The sequence below is a fragment of the Muntiacus reevesi genome, chromosome 2, assembly GCF_963930625.1.
Source record: "Muntiacus reevesi chromosome 2, mMunRee1.1, whole genome shotgun sequence".
Taxonomy (NCBI): domain Eukaryota; kingdom Metazoa; phylum Chordata; class Mammalia; order Artiodactyla; family Cervidae; genus Muntiacus; species Muntiacus reevesi.
In genome coordinates, this window is record NC_089250.1 from 197,240,979 (window position 1) to 197,266,185 (window position 25,207).

A 25,207-nucleotide genomic window follows, 5' to 3' on the forward strand; every position below is an offset into this window, starting at 1 on the left:
AAACTTAAAAATTCCACATGCTCACAGACTGGCAACTCTAATTCCCAGACACGCTGACTCACCAGATTTTGCTGCTCAGTTCCTGCTGCTGAGGAAAGTCCAGGTATCTGCCACGATAAGAGGATTTCCTGGTTTCTGACTGACTCACCAACCCTAGGCCACTCACCTCTGCTCCCATTGGACAGATGCTATATTAGACCAGCTTCCTCCAAATCCTGGTGCCAAGGCCTTCAAGTAGGGACAGAACAGATGGACCTCTCAAAGAGGCTCTAATCCATTTACCCATTTACAAACCCTCCACATGAGAGCATCTTTGATGACCTGACATAGCAGAACCAGCTGAAACCTGAGGCATTTTAAACCCAAGAGATAAAAAGAAAAAAAGGAGTGGGAAATCAGTTTAGACAGATGATCAGTCAAAGTGCCAGCAGGATGGGTCCCTTCCTTCCATTCTGGTCCTTTCCTTTGAGGCAAGTGATGGTCTCAAGTCTGAAGGAAGTATTTACAGAGCTGATGGTGAGTGTGGTCCCCTGATTACCTAATGGGCTCCCTTCTTTACTGTCTACCTCTTTCTTTGGGAAACAGTTCTGCACCAAGAGATTTCTCAGGTTCAATCAGGGGCTCAGCCCTATGTCACAGGATGGCCACACTTCAAGTGTTTTAAAGTTGCAAGCTTCCCTGGACACACTAGCTGTTTGCTAATTCGTAATAAGAGCAATTATGAATTACTTAGCACTGGATAGCACATCATGCATTATACAAAGCACTTTATGGACAATAAAACTCATACATGCTTACCACAACTCCATTCAAAGACAGGAAAGTTGGGGTGCAAAGAAGATTACCCATGATCACAAGCAGAACCTGATATGTCTGACTTGAAAAACCCCTGATAGCTCAGCTGGTAAAGAATCTGTTAGCGATGCAGGAGACCCCAGTTCGATTCCTGGGTTGGAAATATCCATTGGAGAAGGGATAGCCTACCCACTCCAGTATTCTTGAGCTTCCCTTGTGGCTCAGATGGTAAAGAATTCACGCAAAATGCGGAAGACCTGGGTTCGATCCATGGGTTGGGAAGATCCCCTGTAGAAGGGAAAGGCTACCCACTACAGTACTCTGGCCTGGAGAATTCCATGGATTTCTATTGTATAGTCCATGGGGTTGCAAACAGACACGACTGAGTTAACTTTCACTTTCAATTTAACCACTAAACTAGACTGCTTAACACACCTATATCAGAAGCCCCTTCATAAATCACAGCATGGTTTGGTAAAGGGGCTTTGTAATGCAATGAAGCTATAAGCCATACTGTGCAGGGCCACCCAAGATGGGCGGGTCATAGTGAAGTGTACTGACAAAATGTGGCCCATTGGAGGAGGGAATGGCAAAACACACCAGTATTCTTGCCGTAAGAACCCCATGAGCAGTATGAAAGAGCAAAAACACATAACACTGGAAGATGAGCCCCCCAGGTTGGAAGGTGTCCAATATGCTACGGGGGAAGAACAGAGGGCAATTACTAATATCTCCAGAAAGAAAGAACTGGCTGAGTCAAACCGGAAACAACACTCAACTGTAGATGTGTCTGGTGGTGAAAGTCAAGTCCAATGCTATAAACAATATTGCATAGAAATCTGAAATGTTAGGTCTATGAATCAAGGAAATTGGATGTGGTCAAGCAGGAGATGGTAAGAGTGAATATCTTTTTAGGAATCAGTGAACTAAAGTGGACAGGAGTGGGTGAATTTAATTCAGGTAACCATTATATCTCCTACTGTGGCCAAGAATCCCTTAGAAGAAATGGAGTAGTCCTCATAGTCAACAAAACAGTGACATCGGTTCATTTCCAAGGCAAACCATTCAACATCACTTTGCCTTAACCACTGATGCTAAAGAAGCTAAAGTTGACTATGAAGATCTATAAGACCTTGTAGAACTACCAGCAAAAATGATGTCCTTTTCATCATGGGAACTGGAATGCAAAAGTTGGAAATCAAGAGAAACCTGCAGTAGAAAGCAAGTTTGGCCTTGGAGTACAAAATGAAGCAGGGCAAAGGCTAACAAAGTTTTGCCAAAAGAACACACTCGTCATAGCAAACACTCTTTTCCAACAACACAAGAGATGACTCTACACATGGACACCACCAAATGATCACTATTTAAATCAGATTGATTATATTCTCTGCAGCCAAAGATGGAGAAGTTCTATACAGTCAGCAAAAGCAAGACTGGGAGCTGACCGTGGCTCAGATCATGAGCACCTTATTGCAAAATTTAGTCTTAAATTGAAGAAAAGTAGGGAAAACTACTAGACCATTTAGGTATGGCCTAAATCAAATCCCTTATGATTATAAGGTGGAGGTGATGAATAGGTTCAAAGGATTAGATCTGGCAGAGTGCATAAAGAACTATATATGGAGGTTTATAACATTGTACAGGAGGCAGTGACCAAAACCACCCCAAGGAAAAAGAAATGCAAGAAGGCAAAGTGGTTGTCTGAGGAGGCTTTACAAATAGCTGAAAAGGGAGAAAGGGAAAAATATACCCAACTGAATGCAGAGTTCGAGAAAAAAGCAAAGAGAGATAAGAAGGCCTTCTGAAATGAAGTGTAAAGAAATACAGGAAAACAACAGGATGGGAAAGATTCTTTAAGAAAGAGAACTTCTCTTCAGAAAAAATTGGAGATAGCAGAGGAAACATTTCATCCAAGAATGGGAGTGAGTAAGGACCTAACAGAAGAGATTAAGAGGTGGACAGAATACACAGAACTATACAAGAAAGGTCTTAATGATTCAGATAACTATGATGATAGGAGTGTAGTCACTCACCTAGAGCCAGACATCCTGGAGTGTGAAGTCAAGTGGACTTTAGGAAGCATTACTAAGAACAAAGCTAATGGAAGTGATGGAATTCCAGCAGACCTATGTAAAATCCTAAAAGATGATGCTGTTGAAGTGCTACAGTCAATATGTCAGCAAATTTGGAAAACTCAGCAGTGGTCACAGGACTGGAAAAGGTCAATCTTCATTCCAATCACAAAGAAGGGCAACGCCAAAGAATTTTCAAACTATGGCACAACTGCATTCATTTCACCTACCAGCAAGGTAAGGCTCAAAATTCTCCAAGCCAGGCTTCAGCAGTATGTGAACCGAGAAATTCCAGATACATAAACTGAATTTAGAAAAGGCAGAGGACCCAGAGATCAAATTGCCAACATTCGTTGGATCACAGGAAAAGCAAGGGAATTCCAGAAAAACATTTACTTCTGCTTCATTGACTATGCTAAAGCCTTTGACTGTGGGGATCACAACAAACTGGAAAATTACCTGTCTCCTAAGAAACATATGCAAGTCAAGAAGCAACAGCTAGAACTGGACATGGACAACGAACTGGTTCCAAATTGGCAAAGAAGTATGTCAAGGCTATATACTGTCATGCTGCTTATTTAACTTATATGCAGAGTACATCATGCAAAATGCCAAAGTGAATGAATCACAAGCTGGAATCAAGATTTCTGGGAGAAATACCAACAACATCAGATACGCAGATGATACCACCCTAATGACAGAAAGTGGAAAGAAACTAAAGAGCTTCTTGATGAGGGTGAAAGAAAAGTGAAAAGGTTGGCTTAAAACTCAACATTCAAAAACTAAGATCATGGCATCTAGTCACACCATTGCATGGCAAATAGATTGGGAAAAAATGGAAATAGTGATAGATTTTATTTTTGTGGGCTCCAAAATCACTGTGGACAGTGACTGCAGCCATGAAATTAAAAGACACTTGCTTCTTGGATGGAAAGCTATGACAAACCTAGAAAGCATATTAAAAAGCAGAAACATCATTTTGCTGACAAAGATCCGCATAGTCAAAGTTATGGTTTTCCAGGAGTCATGTACATATATGAGAACTGGACCATAAAGAAGGCTGAGTGCCAAAGAATTGATGCTTTTGAATTGTGGTGCTGAAGAAGACTCTTGAGAATCCCTTGGACTGCAGGGAGGTCAAACTAGTCAATCCTAAAGGAAACCAATCCTGAATATTCATTGGAAGGATTGAGACTTAAGCACTAATACATTGGCCACCTGATGCAAAAGAGCTGAGTCATTGGAAAAGACCCTGCTGCTGGGATAGATTGAGAGCAGGAGGAAAAGGGAGCCGCAGAGGATGAGATGGTTAGATAGCATCACTGACTCAATGTACATAGATCTGAGCAAACTGTGGGAGACAGTGAAGGACAGAAGAACCTGGCCTGCTGCACTCCATGGGGACTGCAAAGAGTCAGACATGACTTAGGGACTAAACAACAACGACTGGAAAAAGAACAGCACACGGTCTGTGCCCACTGCTAAGAATGACGTCCTAGCCACTGCTCTCTCCCCTGCAAGTCTTACCATCATGAAGCAGGTAGGCAAGATGCCCTCAGGCTCAGCCTCACCAGAGGATGGGGCTAGAATCAGTCCAGAGTCCTTAAACCTGTGATGTTTCAGGACCCCATCATGGCTAAAAACTCTAGCTGTTTAAGTCCAACTCTGCTACTGGCTATTTGACCCTGATCAAAAACCTGAATTTCATCAACCTGAAAAGCAGTACCTACTTCATAGAGCAGTTATAAGGATTCAGTCAGGATACACTAATAAAGAGTACCTGGCACACAATGACTTCCACAGATGAAAGCTGTTATTAAAAGCCAAGTAGTATCTGCTTACCCTGATGGAAATCCCAGCTTGTCCCATTTGAACAACGGGTCTAGGCTTTGACTTCCCCAGGCCCAGACAGGACAGGATGCCTATGCTTGACTTGAGTCACACACATGAGTATTGCTCAAAAACAGTCTCTTGAACTACAGAAGTAACCCTGCTCAAATTCACCACCAATCAGAAATACACAGGGGATCAGATTCTCCAAAGGATAAGACTTGTGAATAATCCTGAATAAAATCAATCTGGCTATTTTCTGTGCCCTCTGGATATCTGAATTATTGCTCACTTTCTGTCCCTAACTGCAGAACAATTGTATCAAAGAAATTCTTGCACTGTTAAGAAAGTTCTTGTATCCACAACAGATTTCCCCACTTGGGGAAAGGGAAAGGGACTAAGAACCCCCAAAGAATTTGACTTTGGAGACCAATGGGATTTGATTACAGAACTTTAACAGGAATGGGGAAACAGACTCTTGGAGGGCACAAACAAAACCTTGTGCACATCAAGAGCCAGGAGAAAGGAGTTTCCTGTGAAGGCATGGATCAACAACAGTTTGCCCTCAGTCTAGACAACAGGGAGGGAACAGCCCTATCCATCAACAGAAAAATGGATTAAAGATTTACTTAGCACGGCCCCACCATCAGAACAAGACCCAGATTCCCCCACAGTCAGTCTTTCCCATGAGGAACCTTCCATAAGCCTCTTATCCTTATTCATCAGAGGGGAGACAATGAAAACCACAATCACAGAAAACTAACCAAACTGATCACATGGATCACAGCCATGTCTAACTCAATGAAACTATGAGCCATGCCATGTAGAGCCACCCAAGATGGATGGGTCATGGTGGAGAGTTCTAACAAAACGTGGTCCACTGGAGAAGGGAATGGCAAACCAATTCATTATTTGTGCCTTGAGAACCCCATGAACAGTATGAAAAGGCAGAAAGATAGGACACTGAAAGATGAACTCCCCAGGTTGGTAGGTGCCCAATATGCTACTGGAGAAGATTGGAGAAGTAACTCCAGAAAGAATGAAAAGACGAAGCCAAAGTGAAAACAGTGTCCAGCTGTGGATGTGACTGGTGATGGAAGTAAAGTCCGATGCTGGAAAGAACAGTATTGCATAGGAACCTGGAATGTTAGGTCCTTGAATCAAGGTAAATTGGAAGTGGTCAAACAGGAGAGGGCAAGGGTTTGAACATCGAAATTTTAGTAATCAGTGAACTAAAATGGACAGGAATGGGCGAATTTAATTCAAATGACCATTACAATGCTGCATATTGTCACCCTGCTCATTTAACTTATAAGGCAGAGAACATCATGTGAAATGCAGGGCTGGATGAAGCACAAGCTGGAATCAAGATTGCCAGGAGAAATATCAATAACCTCAGACATGCAGATGACACCACCATTATGGCAGAAAGTGAAGAGGAACTGAAGATCCTCTTGATGAAAGTGAAAGAAGAGAGTGAAAAAGCTGGTTTATCAAATCAAAATATCAAAAAACTAAGATCATGCCATCGGGTACCATCACTTCATGGCAAACAGATGGGCAAACAACGGAAAGAGTGACAGACTTTATTTTCTTGGGTTCCAAAAATCACTGCAGACAGTGACTGCAGCCATGAAATAAAAGACGCTTGCTCCTTGAAAGAAAAGCTATGGCAAACCTAGACAGCATATTAAAAAGCTGAGACATTACTTTGCTGACAAAGGTCTGTCTAGTTAAAGCTATGGTTTTTCCAGCAGTCACATATGGATGTGAGAGTTGGACCATAAAGAATGCTGAGTGCCAAACAATTGATGCTTTTGAACAATGGTGCTGGAGAAGACTTTTAGAGTCCCTTGGACTGCAAGGAGATCAAGCCAGTCAATCCTAAAGGAAACCATTCCTAAATATTCATTGGAAGGAGTAATGCTGAAGCTGAAGCTCCAATACTTTGGCCACTGATGCGAAGAACTGACTCACTGGAAAAGACCTTGCTCTTGGGAAAGATTGAAGGCAGGAGGAGAAGGGGACAACAGAGGATGAGATGGTTGGATGGCATCAGTGACTTGATGGATATGAATTTGAGCAATCTCTGGGAACTGGCGAGGGACAGAGAAGCCTGGCATGCTGCAGTCCACGGGGTCACAAAGAGTCAGGCACGACTGAGCAACTGAACTGAATTCTGTCCCTAATCTGGGGCAATCTTCCAGTCAGTTCCAAATTTCATTCCCTTTCCACGAGGTTCCAGGTGTGCAGATCTGGAAAAAGCCAGGATTTCTAACTTGGTACTGATTTACACTCATCTAATGGGACTACCTTCCCAGTGGTCCTCCTGCTACCCCTCTGAAACGGATAGCCTCGGCACAATCTGGGCACCCCAGAACCAAATTTAATTACTAACAGAACATCATCATTAATTAATCCCACTTTTCATTGTTAGTACATTGTTAAGAGCTACACTGAAGTGTAACTCAAGGAAATAATTACTGCCACTTTGTAGGAAAATAAATATAAGTATACAGAGGTCAAGGAGCTATCTAGGAAAGGAGAAACCGGAGTGGAGTAGCTAATAGGACGAGCTCTGCAAGCAGACGAACCTGTATCTGAATCACGGTGATGCACCAGGTTTGTGACCATCAGTACATAACTTTAAAATGGGACAGTTGTACCTTATGGACTGGTGGACAGAGGAAATGAGATGTCCCATATAAAATGCTCTGCCCTAATACCTGGCTCATACAAAGTATTTGGTAAGTGTTAGCCTTTATTATAATTGTTATTATCAGAAAGTTGGTGACAGGATCAAGTTCCTCTTTTCCTAGAAAAGTGCTCTTGTCAGCAGCCAGGCCAGGTCTCCTGGGGCACTTCAGGAATGCTGACGCCCCAAATGCCCACAGTAGCTCTCCTGTTCTTGCAGTAAGGTCTCCTGTTTCAGCTAAGTGGCATACACTGAAATGGAGTGACAGACAAGAAGGGGTGGGAAGAAAGGAAGAAGAAAAAAGGGAGGAAAAAAACTACAAACCAGGACACATACTTCTAGGCATAGCTTTGGGGGTTTATTTGAAAGATTAAAGGCAGTAACTGCTTAGTTTATGTTGGCCCAAGATAAGCCTTCAGCTTTTCTCCTCCAATCTCAGCTCTAACTGCTTCTGCCTCTCTCTCTCCCTCCTCCTCTGAATCAGCTTCCAGCCTTCCTCCTCTCCTGTGGCAGACCCAGCTGCTATTCCTGGGGATGGGCTTGGTTGCTTGCTTGGCCCCAGGTTTGGAGGTGGCACTGCTGGGCTAAGGGCAGTCCTAGAGAGCACGGTCTCAGTGGATGCCTGGCTCCACAGATAGCCAGAGAAGGGAGATCAGGAAAGTGTTTCTAATTCTTAGGCAGCTCCATGAAGTGACAATCAGGCAAGTCCCTGTATTCTAGGACTTGCAGTCTACCTTTCAAACAGAATCACCCCTTATGGACAGAAAGACCATGAAGGGCAAAACCACACAAAGACGAATGGAGACAGGAAAGGAGAGAGAAGTGTGGAAAGGAAGGTGGAAAGTTATGGAAAGGAAGGTGGCGGGACTGATGAAGAGGAATTGGTATTTGTTATATGCTTCATATACACTATCATCTTCACAACAACCTACGATGTCAGACGTCTTACAGATTAGGAAACTGAGGTTTCTTAATCACTAAGCAATGGGACTAGGAAATAAAATCAGTTTGTCAGACTCCAAAATCTACTCAATGAGAAAGTTTCACAGAGATGATGAGTCTTGTTCTGGTCCTTCAGTGATTGGGAGCATAAAGTGGAAAGGAAAGAGGCAAACGGTCAATCTGGTTGGTCCAGGCTGAGAGGGGATTTTAAAATGCTTATTAACAGCAATATCTTTTAAGTCAGTTGCATGTACTGAAGGACTGACATGAATTATCACTTTTAACCAACTACAACTCTATGAGGAAGAAAATATAATCTTCACTTCACAGCGGGATAAACTGAACAGAGTTTAAGGGATTTGGCCTGAGGTCACACAGCCAATCTATAAAGGAAAAGGGATCCAAACCTAGGAGTCTGATTCTAAACTCATCACATTACATCACTGGTCTCACTATTTACTGTTCTTGGCTATGCTGTTCGAGGTGGCACAGTGGTAAAGAATCTGCCTGCCAACGCAGCAGGCACGAGACACAAGTTCAGTACTGGGTCGAGAAGATTCTCTTGAGTAGAAAATGGCAACCCACTTGAGTATGCTTGCCTGGAAAATTTCATGAACAGAAGAGACTGGCGGGCTACAATCCATGGTCGCAAAGAGTCAGACACAACTGAGCAACTGAGCATACACACACATGCCAGGATATACTGTTCCCCTAAGGAGACGATGATGGCCCAAGAAGAAAAAATACATTATCAACACGTGATTGTACTCCAGGGGTACTGAGTCAGTAGGATCAGAGTAAAGTCTCAGGAAGTCTTCAGTTCTGGTCTGGGATGTCCCTAAGTGACATGCCCTTGCACAAGTCTCTTAACCTCTCTTGAGTTTCTATGTTCCCAACATTGAAATCCTTTGAAGTCTAACATTCTGGGACAACCATTATTTTTCGACATGCAAAGAGACTGAAGTTCTAAATTTGCAAGCCTTCTGAGGACAGGGTTTTTGCCTCCTCAGTGAACAGCTTTGATACTTCTTGCCCAAGCCTACTAGAGTCAAAGGAAAATGGGAAAGTCGGTCTATTCCAATCTGAACAAGAGGTGAAAGGTGACACTGTTTTTGCAGGCTTCCCTCTCCTGATCATCTTAGTTTGATCTCTGCAGGCTAAGAAAAAGGCCCTGACATATAACATATGGGCTTTCCAGGTGGCGTTAATGGTAAAGAAACTGCCTGCCAATGCAGGAGACGCAAGAGACGTAGGTTCAAACCCTGAGTGTGGAAGATCCGCTAGAATAGGAAATGGAACCCCAGTCCATCATTCTGTCTGGAAAATTCCATGGGCAGAGGAGTCTGGCAAGCTAGTCTAGGGGGTCACAAAGAGTCAAACACGAGACTAAGAATGAGCACAGGTGATATGGAAAATAGCGCAAGTTGGCTTATTGTTGTACCTGGTTGGGAGCTTAAAAAAAATGAGGCAAATATTGCTACCAAAAGCCAATGTCAGCAAGGCACCTGAGGTCTACTCTGATGACTTCTTTGAAAGAAGGAAATGATCCAATCCACCTCTCCCATCTGTTCTCACCTAGAGTCTATTCAGAAGCAAGAAGCCACTAGCAAATGTTAGTGCTTTTACATGTGACAGCAGTAAGAAACCCATCTTTCCAATTTTCATTCAAACAATCTGTATAGCTAATTGGGCACATGTTTTTACTTCTTACTATATATGCCAGACACCCAGCTGCCAGGGGCTGAAGCAGCTATAGTGGCAAAAGCCATCCCCCTGAGGAGTCTCAAAGCAAGACCACAAGAATCTCTTGATGCAAACTGGCAGATGTTGATACTAAATGACCTGAGAAACAGTCAGGAAATGGGCAGTATCCAATTCTAAACTATCTCTTAGAAAGTAAACTTGCAAAATAACAAACAAGGAGGAAAGACTGGAGGGAGTACTGTATTATTATTATTATTTTTTTTTTTGAGGGAGTACTTTAAAATACAAGGTCTTCTGCTTTCTGTCATTTGGAACTTGGGACTTACAAGATCACCTTTGGAGATTAGGTCTTACCTAGAGCTACTTGGGAGAAAAAGCTGTTCCCTCTGCCAGAGCAAATGAGGTGTGTCTGCTATTTTCATGCTTCTAAGACTTTTTGTCCTAAAATTTACTGCAAGCAGCAAGCTAAGACAGCAGTTCCAGTTAGGGATGGGTAGGAACACATGACTTTCTATATCCACCAATCTCAAAACTACAAAAAGAAGTGAGGGATGGGGGAAAACAGGGAAGAAGGAAGGGAAGATAAATTTTTTTTTAAAGGAAAATAAACCAATTGGTTATATTTCTGTAAAATAATCTTAGGTCATTAAGACCAGTCAGTTTTGTACAAAATAATTACTCTCTTCTTTGTGAAGGATTCGTATGTTCCTTACCTAGCATACTTCAAATATACTGAGAATATATATGCAATTGAGGTCTGAGGACTGAGGCCACTGTGGGCTGGCCAGAACAAATACTACTTGCCAAATTCAACAAAGTCAATACATACATACTATAAAGTTCCCAAATACCAAAGAATCAAGCATTTTTGGTCTCTGGGTTCCAGAGTTGCTACATATTTAATCCCACATGACTCAAAATAACCAAAAAATGGCTGAATTATTTTACTAGCCCACACTTCGAATATTTTCGCTGTTACTATTGATCCGGACAAGTCTGACTGCATACTTTGTGCAAAATGGACATCATAAGGGGCATCAGATTTCTAGGCAGGTTACTCTTTGTATTTCTGCACCAGCTTTTTCATTAGCTAACTTTACTGTTTTCAAACAGAGGGCCATCTTGGGTTTATGCTCCATCAGTTCAGTTCAGTCACTCAGTACTTTCCCCATGGACTTTGTGACCCTATGGACTGCAGCACACCAGACTTCCCTGTCCATCACTGACTCCCAGAGCTTACTCAAACTCATGTCCATCGAGTCAGTGATGCCATCCAACCATCTCATCCTTTGTCATCTCCTTCTCTTCCCACCTTCAATCTTTCCCAGCCTCAGGGTCTTTTCTAATGAGTCAGTTCTTCGCATAATGTGACCAAAGTATTGGAGTTTCAGCTTCAGTATCAGTCCTTCCAATGAACATTCAGGACTGATTTCCTTTAGGATAAACAGGTTGGATCTCCTTGCAGCCCAAGGGACTCTCAAGAATCTTCTCCAACACCACAGTCCAAAAGCACCAATTCTTTGGATCTCCTTGCAGTCCAAGGTACTCTCAAAGTCTTCTCCAACACCACAGTTCAAAAGCATCAATTCTTTGGATCTCCTTGCAGTCCAAGGGACTCTCAAAGTCTTCTCCAACACCACAGTTCAAAAGCATCAATTCTTTGGATCTCCTTGCAGTCCAAGGGACTCTCAAAGTCTTCTCCAACACCACAGTTCAAAAGCATCAATTCTTCAGCTTTCTTTACAGTACAACTCTCACATCCATACACAACTGCTGGAAAAACCATAGCTTTGACTAGACAGACCGTTGTTGGCAAAGTAATGTCTCTGCTTTTTAATATGCTGTCTAGGTTGATCATAGCTTTCCTTCCAAGGAGCAAGCGTCTTTTAATTTCATGGCTGCAGTCACCATCTGCAGTGATTCTAGAGCTCAAAGAAATAGTCTGTCACTGTTTCCATTGTTTCCCCATCTCTTTGCCATGAAATGATGAGACCAGATGCCATGATCTTAGTTTTCTGAATGTTGAGCTTTAAGCCAACTTTTTCACTTTCCTCTTTCACTTTCATCACAGGTTCTTTAGTTCTTTTTTGCTTTCTGCCGTAAGGGTGGTGTCATCTGCATATCTGAGGTTACTGGAATTTCTCCTGGCATTCTTGATTCCAGCTTATGCTTCATCCAGCCCCACATTTCACATTATGTACTCTGCATATAAGTTAAATAAGCAGGGTGAAAATATGTAGCCTTGACATACTCCTTTCCCAATTTGGAACCAGTTTGTTGTTCCATGTCCAGTTCTAACTGTTGCTTCTTGACCTGATGTTGCTCCATGGTACCACAATAAAAATGGCCTGACCGCTATACTCTTTAACTCTGGTTTTAGCTTGGAGCTCATCCTCAGAATACAGGCCTCATTAGGTCACACTGAAGGTAAACCACTGGTTAGGCACTGCTTCCAACTGGCATATGGTACCAGCCATCCCAGACATCTACCAGATAATTTACATTTACTAGATAATCATTCCTCAAACACCCAATCACCACATCAACTGTTCGCTTTTCAGTCACCTGTGGAATTCAGTAGTTACTGATGAAAAATAGTTAACTGGAGTTGAGATATGGTCTTTGTATCTAAGAAAGGCAAGAAAGGAAACTATGAAATGAGTCAAAAGATGAGAAAGGAATCCAGTATAAAGATGATAAATGACTGCATGCAAATGTCTTCTTAGAGGGGCATCTGAATGACCACAAATGTACAGATGTAGTTTCCAGAGCCACATTTCTTCTAAACAGCTCTTGGGTTCATCACATGCTAACAAATGTGATGTTTGCTAACATTTAAATGTTTGCTAATTCTTATTAAGGCCACATTTATCATTTTTTTCCAGAGATCCAAGACGGAAGCTGACTGCTAAAGCTTAGTAGATAAGAAAAGGAAGAGGGACAGAAAAAAATGTGTATAATCAAAAAATATCTTTTTTCAATCACATCAGTAAGTCGGTCAGAGAAGTGAGACCACCAAGGCTTTCTTTCCCACTGCCAAATTCAAAAACATTGTTACACAGTTACTTTGTAAAGTTCAGAAACTATGGAGTAGCATAAAGAGAAAAAGGTCCCTAGTGCCCCACCACCTGCCGCTTCCCAGGTGGCTCAGTGGTAAAAAAAAAATCCTCTGGCCAATGTGAGAGACTCTGGTTCGACCCATCTTAAGATCTGGAAAGAGAAATGGCAACCCACTCCAGTATTCTTGCCTGGGAAATGGCATGGACAGAGAAGCCTGGGAGGCTACAGTTCATGAGGGTCCCAAAAGAGCTGAACATAATTTAGTGACACAATCCCTCCACCTAAATTAGTATTTTGGAATATATCCTTTCAGTGGTCTATATAAGCATATAGATGGCACACATAAATAAATACATGCATGTTCATAGTACACATATCCAACTTTTAAACAAAACTGAGTCATAATGTACATTCTATTTTGCAACACTTTTTCATATAAATCTTCCCTCATCAAATGCTTTAAAAGAGCCACAAATCAATGGCCGTACTACCAATACTGTGGCAGTATTACCACTGACACACCAGCTATTTCACATAACCCATAAACTATTTATTGCCTACGACTTCAATATGTCAAAAATTTGGTGCTACGCTGCAGAAGGGTTGCAGAAAGGTTGAGACTCTCTGTTAAATATATTTAATTGCCAGATATGTCTTTCATTGATAATTTGTCAGTTTAAACACTCATGGTTGGACATTTAGTTTGCGTCCAACAGTTCAGTATTATAAACAATATTGGGATAATAAACAGAATATGCAGCTAAAATTCAGCTCCTGAGAATAAACTCCCACAAGTGGAACAACAGATCAAAGACTATGCAAAAAGATATTATACGTGTATGTGTATGAAAAGTGAAAGTATTAGTCACTCAGTGTCTGCCTCTTTGCAACCCCATGGACTGCAGCCCAAGAGCCTCTGTCCACGGAGCTCTCCAGGCAAGAATACTGGAGTGGGTTGCCATGCCCTTCTCCAGGGGATCTTCCTGACTCAGGGATTGAACCTGGTTCTCTGGCACTGCAGAAAGGTTGTTTATCAGCTGAGTCACCACATAAAATCAATCTGAATTCAAAAAAAGTAGTGTCAACTTACATAATGGGAGTGTACTGGAAGTGTGTATTTCTCCCAACACCACCTGGTAATATTTGTCAACTAATTCAATTTCTTAAAAAAAAAACAAAACCCAACACCTTACCAAAAGTACTTTTAGACATTATATTTTAGGAAAAATATCAAACTGCCAAAGGAGGATGGAAAACATGAGAGACCATTTGTTTCATTATAAACTGCATCAAAAGATTGACAAATCCAACAATTTTGGCTCCAAGGATTTCAAGACAGTACTGTTAAATGATGGAGGTGAGGTGCAGAGTAAGGAACAGAAAAAGATTAATCATGTTCCAATAATATCTAAACTCCCCTGATTTATTCTTTCAAAAGAAAATGAACCTTTCCCCATGTCCCATACACACACAAAAAAGATAAAGCTCATCTAATGATTAACAGTCTAATGATAATAATAAATCTAATGAATAATAGTCCCTTTATCATAAGTTTAGCATTGGGGGTAGAAGGGTCTGACCCATGGACTTGAACCTGAGTGAATCACATGCCCAGGGAGCAAGAATTTCGTTCAAAATGGAACTATGGTACACTTGAAATGGTTAATAGTCTGGATTCAGACCACAGACTTAATATATGGCCTTTTAGCTTCAGACTGGACCAAAGGCTTGCAGCAGAGTCTCATCTGCTCCCCCAGCATCCAGGTTCTTCATCAGGTGGCCACTCAATTTTTCTTCACTAGGAGATCCGACTTCCTCACTCTTAGTCATGTATGTTGGGTAGGGCTGATAATGAACTATGTAAGTCAAGTCCACCAAAGTCTCCCTATGCCCTTGGCTTTCAACAACTGGGTCAGGAATATGCAGGAGACCTAAGTGAGACAAAGTGAATCTTAGCACTAAAAGCAAGGGAGGTTGGAGCTGCTTTGGTCTTCTTATCAGAAAGAGCACCAAAGAAAATAATAATGCCTATCCAAGGGTCACTGTGAAGGTTAGACTGTCTCTTCTTATTAGATGGATTTCAATTTAAATGCGTGTAAGACACAAGAATAAAATCAGTGACAAGAGACAAAATCAGTTTTAAAGGCATTATTTGAACCCAGAATCCAACTGTACCTAAAGTCAGATCAAAACCTGAACCTGACAGTTGTATGAGCCAATTAATTCTCCATTGGCATAAGCCAGATGCCAGTTTTCCTGTCACAACAGAAACAGTCCCGACTAAGACATGACTGTGTCATTCAGATCTACTTATAGAGCAAAAAAACAGATGATCTGATATCATGGTCAGAGGCCAACTTAGCAGGCCACAATTTCAACCAAATATATCAAGAGACTTCTTAGCTGAACACTAGGACCAATGATCCCAAACTTGAGAAAATCTAAAATCTCACGACAACTGGGTGGACCATGAGGATGCTATTTGAAAGATGATATGTACCACAGAGCACTTTCAGCTGCTTTATCCTACTGTGTATACTTCTGTCAGCTTCACGTTTGCAAGGAAGAACCTCCTTCCAGCACTCAGACAACACGTGAATGACTGCAAAGTAAAAACTTCTGCAAGTCTTTCCCTATGCAAAAACACAATCAATCTTCTGACTAACACAGGCTACTGGATCTAAACCACATCCTATGAAACTGAAAGACCAGACCTGCCCAGAACTTTGCTACTCTCTTGGTTTCAATTACTATTATGGAAATAATTTCTCTTTGGTGTCAAGTACTAAAAAGTCTATTTAGAAAGTATTTAGGTTTTGAAGACAGTGATAGGAAATGCTCACGTCAGTGTGTCTTTATTGGAAATATATTCCCTGTAGGTTGAAACCTGAGGCCCCAATGTTTGGACCTTTTTTTTTTTTGGTCAAGTTACTTATTTCACAAATGTGCACTCATATCGCATGAGACCAAAGGGTACATTAATGAGGGTAAAGATAAGCAGATAATTAAATTTAAAAATATAGGGGACTGGAATGTGAAAGTAGGAAGTCAAGAGATCCCTGGAGTAACAGGAAATTTTTTTCTTGGAGTACAAAATGAAGCAGGGCAAAGGCTAACAGAGTTTTGCTAGAGAAGGCACTGGTCATGGCAAACACCCTCTTCCAACAACACAAGAGACGATTCTACACATGGACATCACCAGATGATCAATATCGAAATCAGACTGATTATATTCTTTGCAGCCGAAGATGGAGAAGCTCTATACACTCACCAAAAACAAGACCGGGAGCTGACTGTGGCTCAGATCAAGAACTCCTTCAGGCTCTACTACAAAGCCATAGTCATCAAGACAGTATGGTACTGGCACAAAGACAGAAATATAGATCAATGGAACAGAATAGAAAGCCCAGATATAAATTCACGAACCTATGGACACCTTATCTTCAACAAAGGAGGCAAGGATATACAATGGAAAAAAGACAACCTTATCTTTAACAGGTGGTGCTGGGAAAACTGGTCAACCACTTGTAAAAGAATGAAACTAGAACACCTTCTAACACCATACACAAAAATAAACTCAAAATGGATTAAAGATCTAAATGTAAGACCAGAAACTATAAAGCTCCTAGAGGAGAACATAGGCAAAACACTCTCCGACATAAATCACAGCAGGATCCTCTATGACCCACCTCCCAGAATATTGGAAATAAAAGCAAAAATAAACAAATGGGACCTAATGAAACTTAAAAGCTTTTGCACAACTAAGGAAACTATAAGCAAGGTGAAAAGACAGCCTTCAGAATGGGAGAAAATAATAGCAAATGAAGCAACAGACAAAGGATTAATCTCAAAAATATACAAGCAACTCCTGCAGCTCAATTCCAGAAAAATAAATAACCCAATCAAAAAATGGGCCAAAGAACTAAACAGACATTTCTCCAAAGAAGACATACAGATGGTCAATAAACACATGAAAAGATGCTCAGAATCACTCATTATCAGAGAAATGCAAATCAAAACCACAACGAGGTACCATTACAAGCCAGTCAGGATGGCTGCTATCCAAAAGTCTACAAGCAATAAATGCTGGAGAGGGTGTGGAGAAAAGGGAACCCTCTTACACTGTTGGTGGGAATGCAAACTAGTACAGCCACTATGGAGAACAGTGTGGAGATTCCTTAAAAAACTGGAAATAGAACTGCGATATGACCAAGCAATCCCACTCCTGGCCATACACACTGAGGAATCCAGATCTGAAAGAGACACGTGCACCCCAATGTTCATCGCAGTACTGTTTATAATTGCCAGGACATGGAAGCGACCTAGATGCCCATCAGCCCACGAATGGATAAGGAAGCTATGGTACATATACACAATGGAATATCACTCAGCCATTAAAAAGAATTCATTTGAATCAGTTCTAACGAGATGGATGAAAGTGGAGCCCATTATACAGAGTGAAGTAAGCCAGAAAGATAAGGACCAATACAGTATACTAACGCATATATATGGAGTTTAAAAAGATGGTACGATAACCCTATATGCAAAACAGAAAAAGAAACACAGATGTACAGAACAGACTTTGGGACTCTGTGGGAGAAGGCGAGGGTGGGATGTTCTGAAAGAATAGCATTGAAACAAGTATACTATCAAGGGTGAAACAGATCACCAGCCCAGGTTGGATGCATGAGACAAGTGCTCAGGGCTGGTGCACTGGGAAGACCCAGAGGGATGGGATGGGGAGGGAGGCAGGAGTGGGGATCGGGATGGGGAACACATGTAAATCCACGGCTGATTCATGTCAATGTATGGCAAAACCCACTACAATATTGTAAAGTAATTAGCCTCCAACTAACAAAAATAAATGGAAAAAAAAAAAAAAAAAAGAACTCCTTATTGCCAAATTTAGACTTGAAGAAAGTAGGGAAAACCACTAGACCATTCAGGTATGACCTAAGTCAAATCCATTATGATTATTCAGTGGAAGTGACAAATAGATTCAAGGGTTTAGATCTGATAGACACACTGCCTATAGAACTATGGACAGAGGTTCCTAACATTGTACAGGAGGCAGTGATCAACACCATCCCCTAGAAGAAGAAATGCAAAAGGCAAAAGTTGTCTGAGAAGGCCTTACAAATAGCTGAGAAAAGAAGGGAAGTGAAAGGCAAAGGAGAAAAGGAAAGATATATCCATTTGAATGGAGAGTTTCTAAGAAAAGCAAGGAGATAAGAAAGGCTTCCTAAGTGAACAATGCAAAGAAATAGAGGACAGCAATAGGATGGGAAAGACTAGAGATCTCTTCAAGAAAATTAGAGATACCAAGGGAACATTTCATGCAAAAATGGGCACAATAAAGGACAGAAATGGTATGGCCCTAACAGAAGCAAAAGATATTAAGAAGCAGTGGCAAGAATACACAGAAGAACTGTACAAAAAAGATCTTCATAACCCAGACAACCATGCTAATGTGATCACTAACTCAGAGCCAGACATCCTGGAGTGTGAAGTCAAGGGGGCCTTAGGAAGCATCACTACAAACAAAGCGAGTGGAGGTGATGGAATTACAGCTGAGCTATGTAAAATCATAAAAGATGATGCTATTAAAGTGCTACACTCAATATGCCAGCAAATTTGGAAAGCTCAGCAGTGGCCACAGGACTGGAAAAGGTCAGTTTTCATTCCAATCCCAAAGAAGTACAATGCCAAAGAATGTTCACACTACTCCATGATTGCATTCATTTCACATGGGCACTGTCAAGGAGTCTCAAAAAGTCAGTAAAAGTGATCTTGGCAGAAATATCAAGGAGGGTGTGGGAGAAGCAGCCAGGACTGCCAAGCAGTCAGCCGAGTTGGTGTCCAAACGCGGGGAGAAGCTTGGCTGGACCACTGCCTTCAAAGCCCTCTCCCAGGGCATGGAGTCTGTCAAGGAGATTGACGAGAGCATCCTGGGACAAACCGGGCCCTACCGCTGGCCTGACCAGCCCTGGAAAAGGAAGGAGTTCGATGGAGAGAAATTCAAGGAAGAGAAAATGTTTGAGGGCAATGAGGAGGCGCTGGGGGTCATGCTACACAAGGACTCCAAGTGGTATCAGCAGTGGAAGGACTTCAGGGACAACAATGTGGTGTTCAATCGGTTCTTCGAGATGAAGATGAAATATGACGAGAGCAAAACCACCTTCATCCGGGCATCCCGCATGTTGACAGACAAGACCACAGACTTGATGGGGGGCCTATTCTCAAAGATGGACATGTAAAGAGTTGCCTACAGAGATCCTGCGTGTAGACCCCGCCATCGATAAGGACCGCTTCCTGTAGCAGTGTGAGAACGACATCATCCCCAACGTCCTGGAGGCCATGATTTCCTAGGAGCTTGACATTCTCAAAGACTGGTGCTATAAAGCTATCTACAGCCAACTGGCCAACCCGATCCAGCAGGCCAAGGGTCTGGGCCTCCAGTTCCACTCCCACATTGTGGACATTGACAACATCGATATAGCAAGTAGGCCTTACTTTCCAAAAAAACAATATGAAAAACATCTGAAAAGAAAGCAGTGGGGCACAAGCTGTTTTTGTCATCACCTTTGAAAAGGTAAAGATAGCTTTGGATTCCAGAATAAAATGTACATACATACACACACTCATACTCAAATTTTGCATCCCAGGATTGAGGGGTCCATGAAATTACAACTTTTCTGAATTGCCTGAGGGTTTCACCTGCACTGCAACCACCTTCATTTCTTTTACTCAAAACCAACTGCACACATTTTAACTCCTACAGCTGCCCTTCTGGGAAGGACATGATGTGCTTTGGGTGCAGCATGATAGGGTTTGTACAGCCCAGCTCTATTCACTTTCCACACATACCTAGTCACCCTGCATCTGTGTTTTCTCACCTGAAAATTGGGACAAAGGATCACTGTGAAGAATAAACGGCTCCTTCGTATCAGAGGGCTTCAGTTCAAATGTTGAGATGTATTCCTTGTCCAACCAATCTAAAGTACCATCTCCCTCTAATCCAGCAAACTATTTTATTTCTTTAGCACATACCACTCTGAAATTCTTGTTAACTTATTTATTGTCCACTCCCCCTACAAGAAAGCAATTTCCAGAAGAGTGGAAATTATTTTATTCAACATTTTGTCCTGGGTACCTAAGCTTTATCATGTAAGTAAATGTTTTGATAATATCTACTGAATAATAATTTCTGATATTTATTGAGCACTCTGTACAAGGTACTAGTCTATGCACTTAAATGTATTAACTCACAATTGAATGACATGCTGAGCACTGTCCCTAGCACAGTTAGTTATCAATAGATGATAGCTATTTATACCAATTCTATGAAGTTATCAAATACTCAACAGTCAAGGAACTTGAGCCCTAAGGATGCAGAGTAGGCCTTAATTTCATCACTCAAGAGCTGGTTCCTAAGATCCAATTCCTGGACACCTCGCCTCTCAACACCCCACTACCCTCAAAGAGAAAACAGGAAATTGTCTCATCATTCCAAATTATTCCCTACCTCATCAGTTAACCAGATAATGTGATACAAACACAGCTTCTCAGTCAGCAGTATATAGTCCCACCTCTCCTTACTCCACAAATTAATTTTCACCTCAAACACAGCAAAAGTCAAAATTTGAAGCTAAAATTGGGAGATATTCACTCTGCAGTACTTCTTTTTGACCTGCAACTTAGTCCCCTGGAAAAAATCTACATAATAATGGAAATCACTCCTGCCTGTCCTTCAAGCAAGGGTGAAAGTCCAGATAGTTTATTCAAGCCATAGCTATGCATCACTGTAGGAAGCTCCAAGGGTTCTCCAAGCAATGAAAAACCTGGTGCTGGTCCGAACTGCTTCTTCTCTATCACAATAAACAAAGGAATGACTTCTAAGGTGTCTAGAGATTTAAGGGCAAAAGGCAGCAGCTTGTTTGCATGCTATATAGTAAACATGAAGAACTCACAGCAAGTTTTATACTTCTTAAGATATTTTTTCCACTGTAGTATTCTTAAAATTTTGCTTGATGACAGATTGGCTTTTAATTCTGAGGGATGAAGCACACTCCCTGCAAAGAGGCTAAGGGATGTGGACCATCAAGGCCCTGCATCTCTTCAGAACCACTAGAGACAATAGACTATGTTTCATATAACTGCCAAGAAAAGGCCAAAACCTAAAGTCCTAATCAGGGCCTTCACAGCCAGATGTACCTGCCAAGAAAGCAAAGGGCAGCTTCCACCTCTGCTGGCTGGCAGACCAGCCCACACATTCTGCTTAGCCGTGTGAAACAGTCAGTTCTTGCTCTCCCCACCCTTAGGCCTAGTATTTGGGGTAGCGACACCAGTGACTTTTCTAGGAGAGTATTTTCTAAAAATAGAACTTCTACCTTTAGGTTTAAAACTGAAAAGAAAAATATCCAGGATTAGAAGTCTGTTTTAACACAATACATTGAAAACTATAAGCTTAAGTGCTGGTAGTTGGGAACAGGGATCACACTAGCACATGACTTCTCAGCAAGTCATAAAAAACAGTACAGGCTTGTTTAACAGCAGGCATCTACCAGTAATAGAGTTAAGAAGTCCATGTGCCAGACGAAGGAAAACTAAGCTGACACTCCTCCTGCATTTGTTTCAGCAGTGACCGGACTGACACAAATGAACTGCAGCAGCAATTTACGAGACAGAATCATTAATAAACCGTGTTTGGAGGCTAGCTGAAGAAGAAATGTTTGAAACCCTGAATTGACTCATTTTTCAGAAGTTAAATCAGTTTAACAGGGGGAGGGGGGAACCCTCTAAATGACAATAAATCACTAATTGAAACATTACAGGATTTCTAACAGCCATTCTTGATTAGCATACCTTTGTGTCAAAAGCAAAAGCCAAGTGCCAGCATTTAACAGCAAGTTGCTGTTAAATCAGTCTGGTGGAACTAGATGAGAACAACAAAAATTAATCTTCAGGCCTAGGTGGATACTGTCTGGATAATAAGATGATAAAGACCTCCTCAAAGGGCTTCTGGGTACCATAAATTTTATAACAAATCTACTTCTGCCAGGCAGCCAGGATTAACTCCTATTCACTCAGCATGGGCTAATCAAAATGGAAGCACTATTATCCACCACTGCTCTGAAAAAGACACAGCATGTCGCTCACTGCACATCAGTTTGCTGACATCACTACTACTTACATCACCACTGTAAGAGAAGTCACTTAAATACTTTGTTAAACTTAAATACAACTTTCGTACTTGTTTCTTACAGGTCAAAAAGAGAAAAAACAGAAAATATTTCATTAACTCCTTCCTCAGTAAGTTTTTCTGACTGAACATTTTTTATTGTCTATGATGACCCCCTATTATAATAAACAATTATTTCTACTATGCATTCAAGGCTTGAATGCATTATGTATTTTACCCCTATGGAACATATTCATGGCTCTCAAGGAGATAGCAAAAAATGACAAGTACAAAAAAGTCATTACTGTTTTAGTGACAACATCTTGGATTAAAGTTCCAAGAAGGCAGGAAGTGTACATGGTAAAGTGAAAAGGGCTAAATGGCAGCTAACAAACACTTTCTAAATTCAAATCCATGTTCTACTCTTTCTCAAAGTTAAGGATAATGTTACTCAAGACTACTTTTTAAAAATATGGACTTCCCTTGGTGTTACAGTGGATAGACATCTGCCTGCCAATGCAGGGAACATGGGTTTGGTCCTTGATATTGGTAGATTCCACATGCTGTGGAGCAACTAAAGCCTGTTGCCCCACAACTACCGAGCCAGTAAGCACAACCGCTGGCGCCACACGCTTTAGGGCCCGTGAGCCACAACTACTGAGTCCGTGTGCCGCAATTACGGTAGCCCAGGCACCTAGGAGCTTCACAAGAGAAGCCACTGCAATGAGCCAGCACACCGCAACAGACAGCAGCCCCCACTCGCCACAACTAGAGAAAGTCTGCACACAGCAACAAAGACCCAGGGCAACCAAAAATACGTACACACGCTAATGCAATTTAAACTGCCTCTTTCAAAAAAGTATAGTAGAATACAGTCACTTTTTCGTTTAGTATATTTAAGTCTTTCAGTCACTGTAAAATGAGAGCTTGAACTTAATCAGTGTTCTTTCCAACTGGAACTGCAACAATCAGTGAGAAACAAGTTATATCCTGACTGAATGCACACACATATATACACACACACACATACAACCTATGAAGCACTCTCACTTCGATGATGAACTCTAATTTACGCTGCTTCTTTTTTTAACTTGGTTTTTAATTGTTGGTTATAATCCACTAAGTAAATAATCACAGGTGGCTCAGTGGTAAAGAATCCCCCTGCCAATGCAGGAGATTCAGGAGACTCAGGTTTGACTCCTGTGTTGGAATAATCCCCTGGAGAAGGAATTGGCACTCCACTCCAGTATTCTTGCCTGGGAAATCCCATGGACAGAGGAGGCCTGGCAGGCTACAGTCCATGGGGTCGCAAAAGAGTCGGACATTACCGAGGACACCCACCTAGAGCACATAAGAAGAAAAGTTCAAGATCAAACTTAGAGTCCCTCTAATATCTTTATTGTGCCAGACACAATGCTAGGCATTTTAGAGTTGTGACAGCAGTTAATCCCTAAAGCTGCTCAATGAGGTTGGTACTTTTTTTAACTGAAAATTTTAAAAATATTGTATTAATTCATTTAAAACATCACCGCTATATTTAAAATAGATAACCAACAAGGACCTACAACAAGCACCCCCAGAGAACTCTGTCCAATACTCTGTAATAACTAAATGGGAAAAGAATTTGAAAAAGAATAGATACATGTGTTTGGACAGTCACTTTGCTATCTGAAACTAACACAACACTGTTAATATAAGATAAAAATTTTAAAAATAAAAATAAAGACACATCATGTGTTACCATATATGTATGCATTTTAAGCAAGGTTATCGAAGTATGTAGTATAGTACAAAGAATAAAAATATTGAAGAATTAGGGAAAGGGGAAGTCTGCATAAGAAAATAATAGATTCTAAAAAATAAATATCAATAATAAATCATTATATGTTAAGATAAATGACAATTTTATGAAAAATAACTATTTCCAAAAACTTAATAAGAACAGCAACACTGTTTTAAATTTTTGCAAATGTCTCTTAAGGTCTGGCTTAGAAGACAGCTAATTTCCCATGTGCTTCTCATTCAATCTTTTGTGATATAACATACCATGTAGACTCTATAAGATTCATGAGAGATGAAAGTATAAAGGACAAATGATGTTAGTATTACTAAGAAGAGAATCTGGTCTTTCAGATCCTATGAAAAGTGTCTTGGGGATCCTCTAAAAGAGACTCCGGGAATGAGGCTGGTACTCTTGATATTCCTATTTTACAAATGAGGGAATACACTCAAAAATAAAGCACCTTACTCAAAACCCTACACTGTAGCAGAGCCCTACACTGTAGCAGAGACAGAGAAGCTCATTCAACATTCCATCAGTTCCCCCAGTTTCCCAGCCTCTTCAGTTAGAGGAGGAAATGTATCCAATTACGAGGAAATGTGTCCATTTCTGGCCAAACAGGTACAGGCAGAAAGGACAGGATGAGCTGCAGGCAGATTGATACTTATCATCTCCAAGCCCAAGCCTAAAGGTGGCACAAGACACCTCAGCCGTCTTTTCCCTTGCCATGGTGACCAAGACAATACAGATGGTGCCACACATGATGGTGGAACCCACATCAGCTTGGGTCTCTGAGCAACTTCTGGAGCTGAGCACCTTTTAGCCTGAAACCCACCTGGGACATGCAAGCAACAGATTATGCCAAACTTTGTTGAGCTCTAACTCCTGAGTATCTATCCCTCCCTCAGTAATTTTACAGGTCAGGCCTCTGCCATCTTTACTGCAGGATTCTCTCAGTTCACCTGCTTCTGGGATTGCTCCCTTCGATCTCTCTTCCAAACTGCCACTGGGGTGATCTTTACAACACATTTAGCCCATGTGAATATGCCATGCCTCTACTCAAAATTATTTAATAGCTCCCCTTCACCTACAAATCCAACTTTAATAAGGTATACAAGGTTCTTTTGAATTTGGCCTCAGTTACTGCC

The 25,207-nt window shown here is 41.3% G+C and overlaps 1 protein-coding gene and 1 pseudogene across 5 annotated transcripts in view; one reads left to right on the forward strand and one right to left on the reverse strand.

Moving 5' to 3' along the window:
- DCUN1D3 (defective in cullin neddylation 1 domain containing 3) overlaps positions 1-25,207 on the reverse strand; it is a 51,820-nt gene that overhangs the window by 9,596 nt on the left and 17,017 nt on the right. The gene's annotated exons all lie outside the window — the stretch shown is intronic.
- The window catches only part of LOC136157376 (mitochondrial import inner membrane translocase subunit TIM44-like), a 28,055-nt pseudogene continuing 17,203 nt past the window's right edge, over positions 14,356-25,207 (forward strand).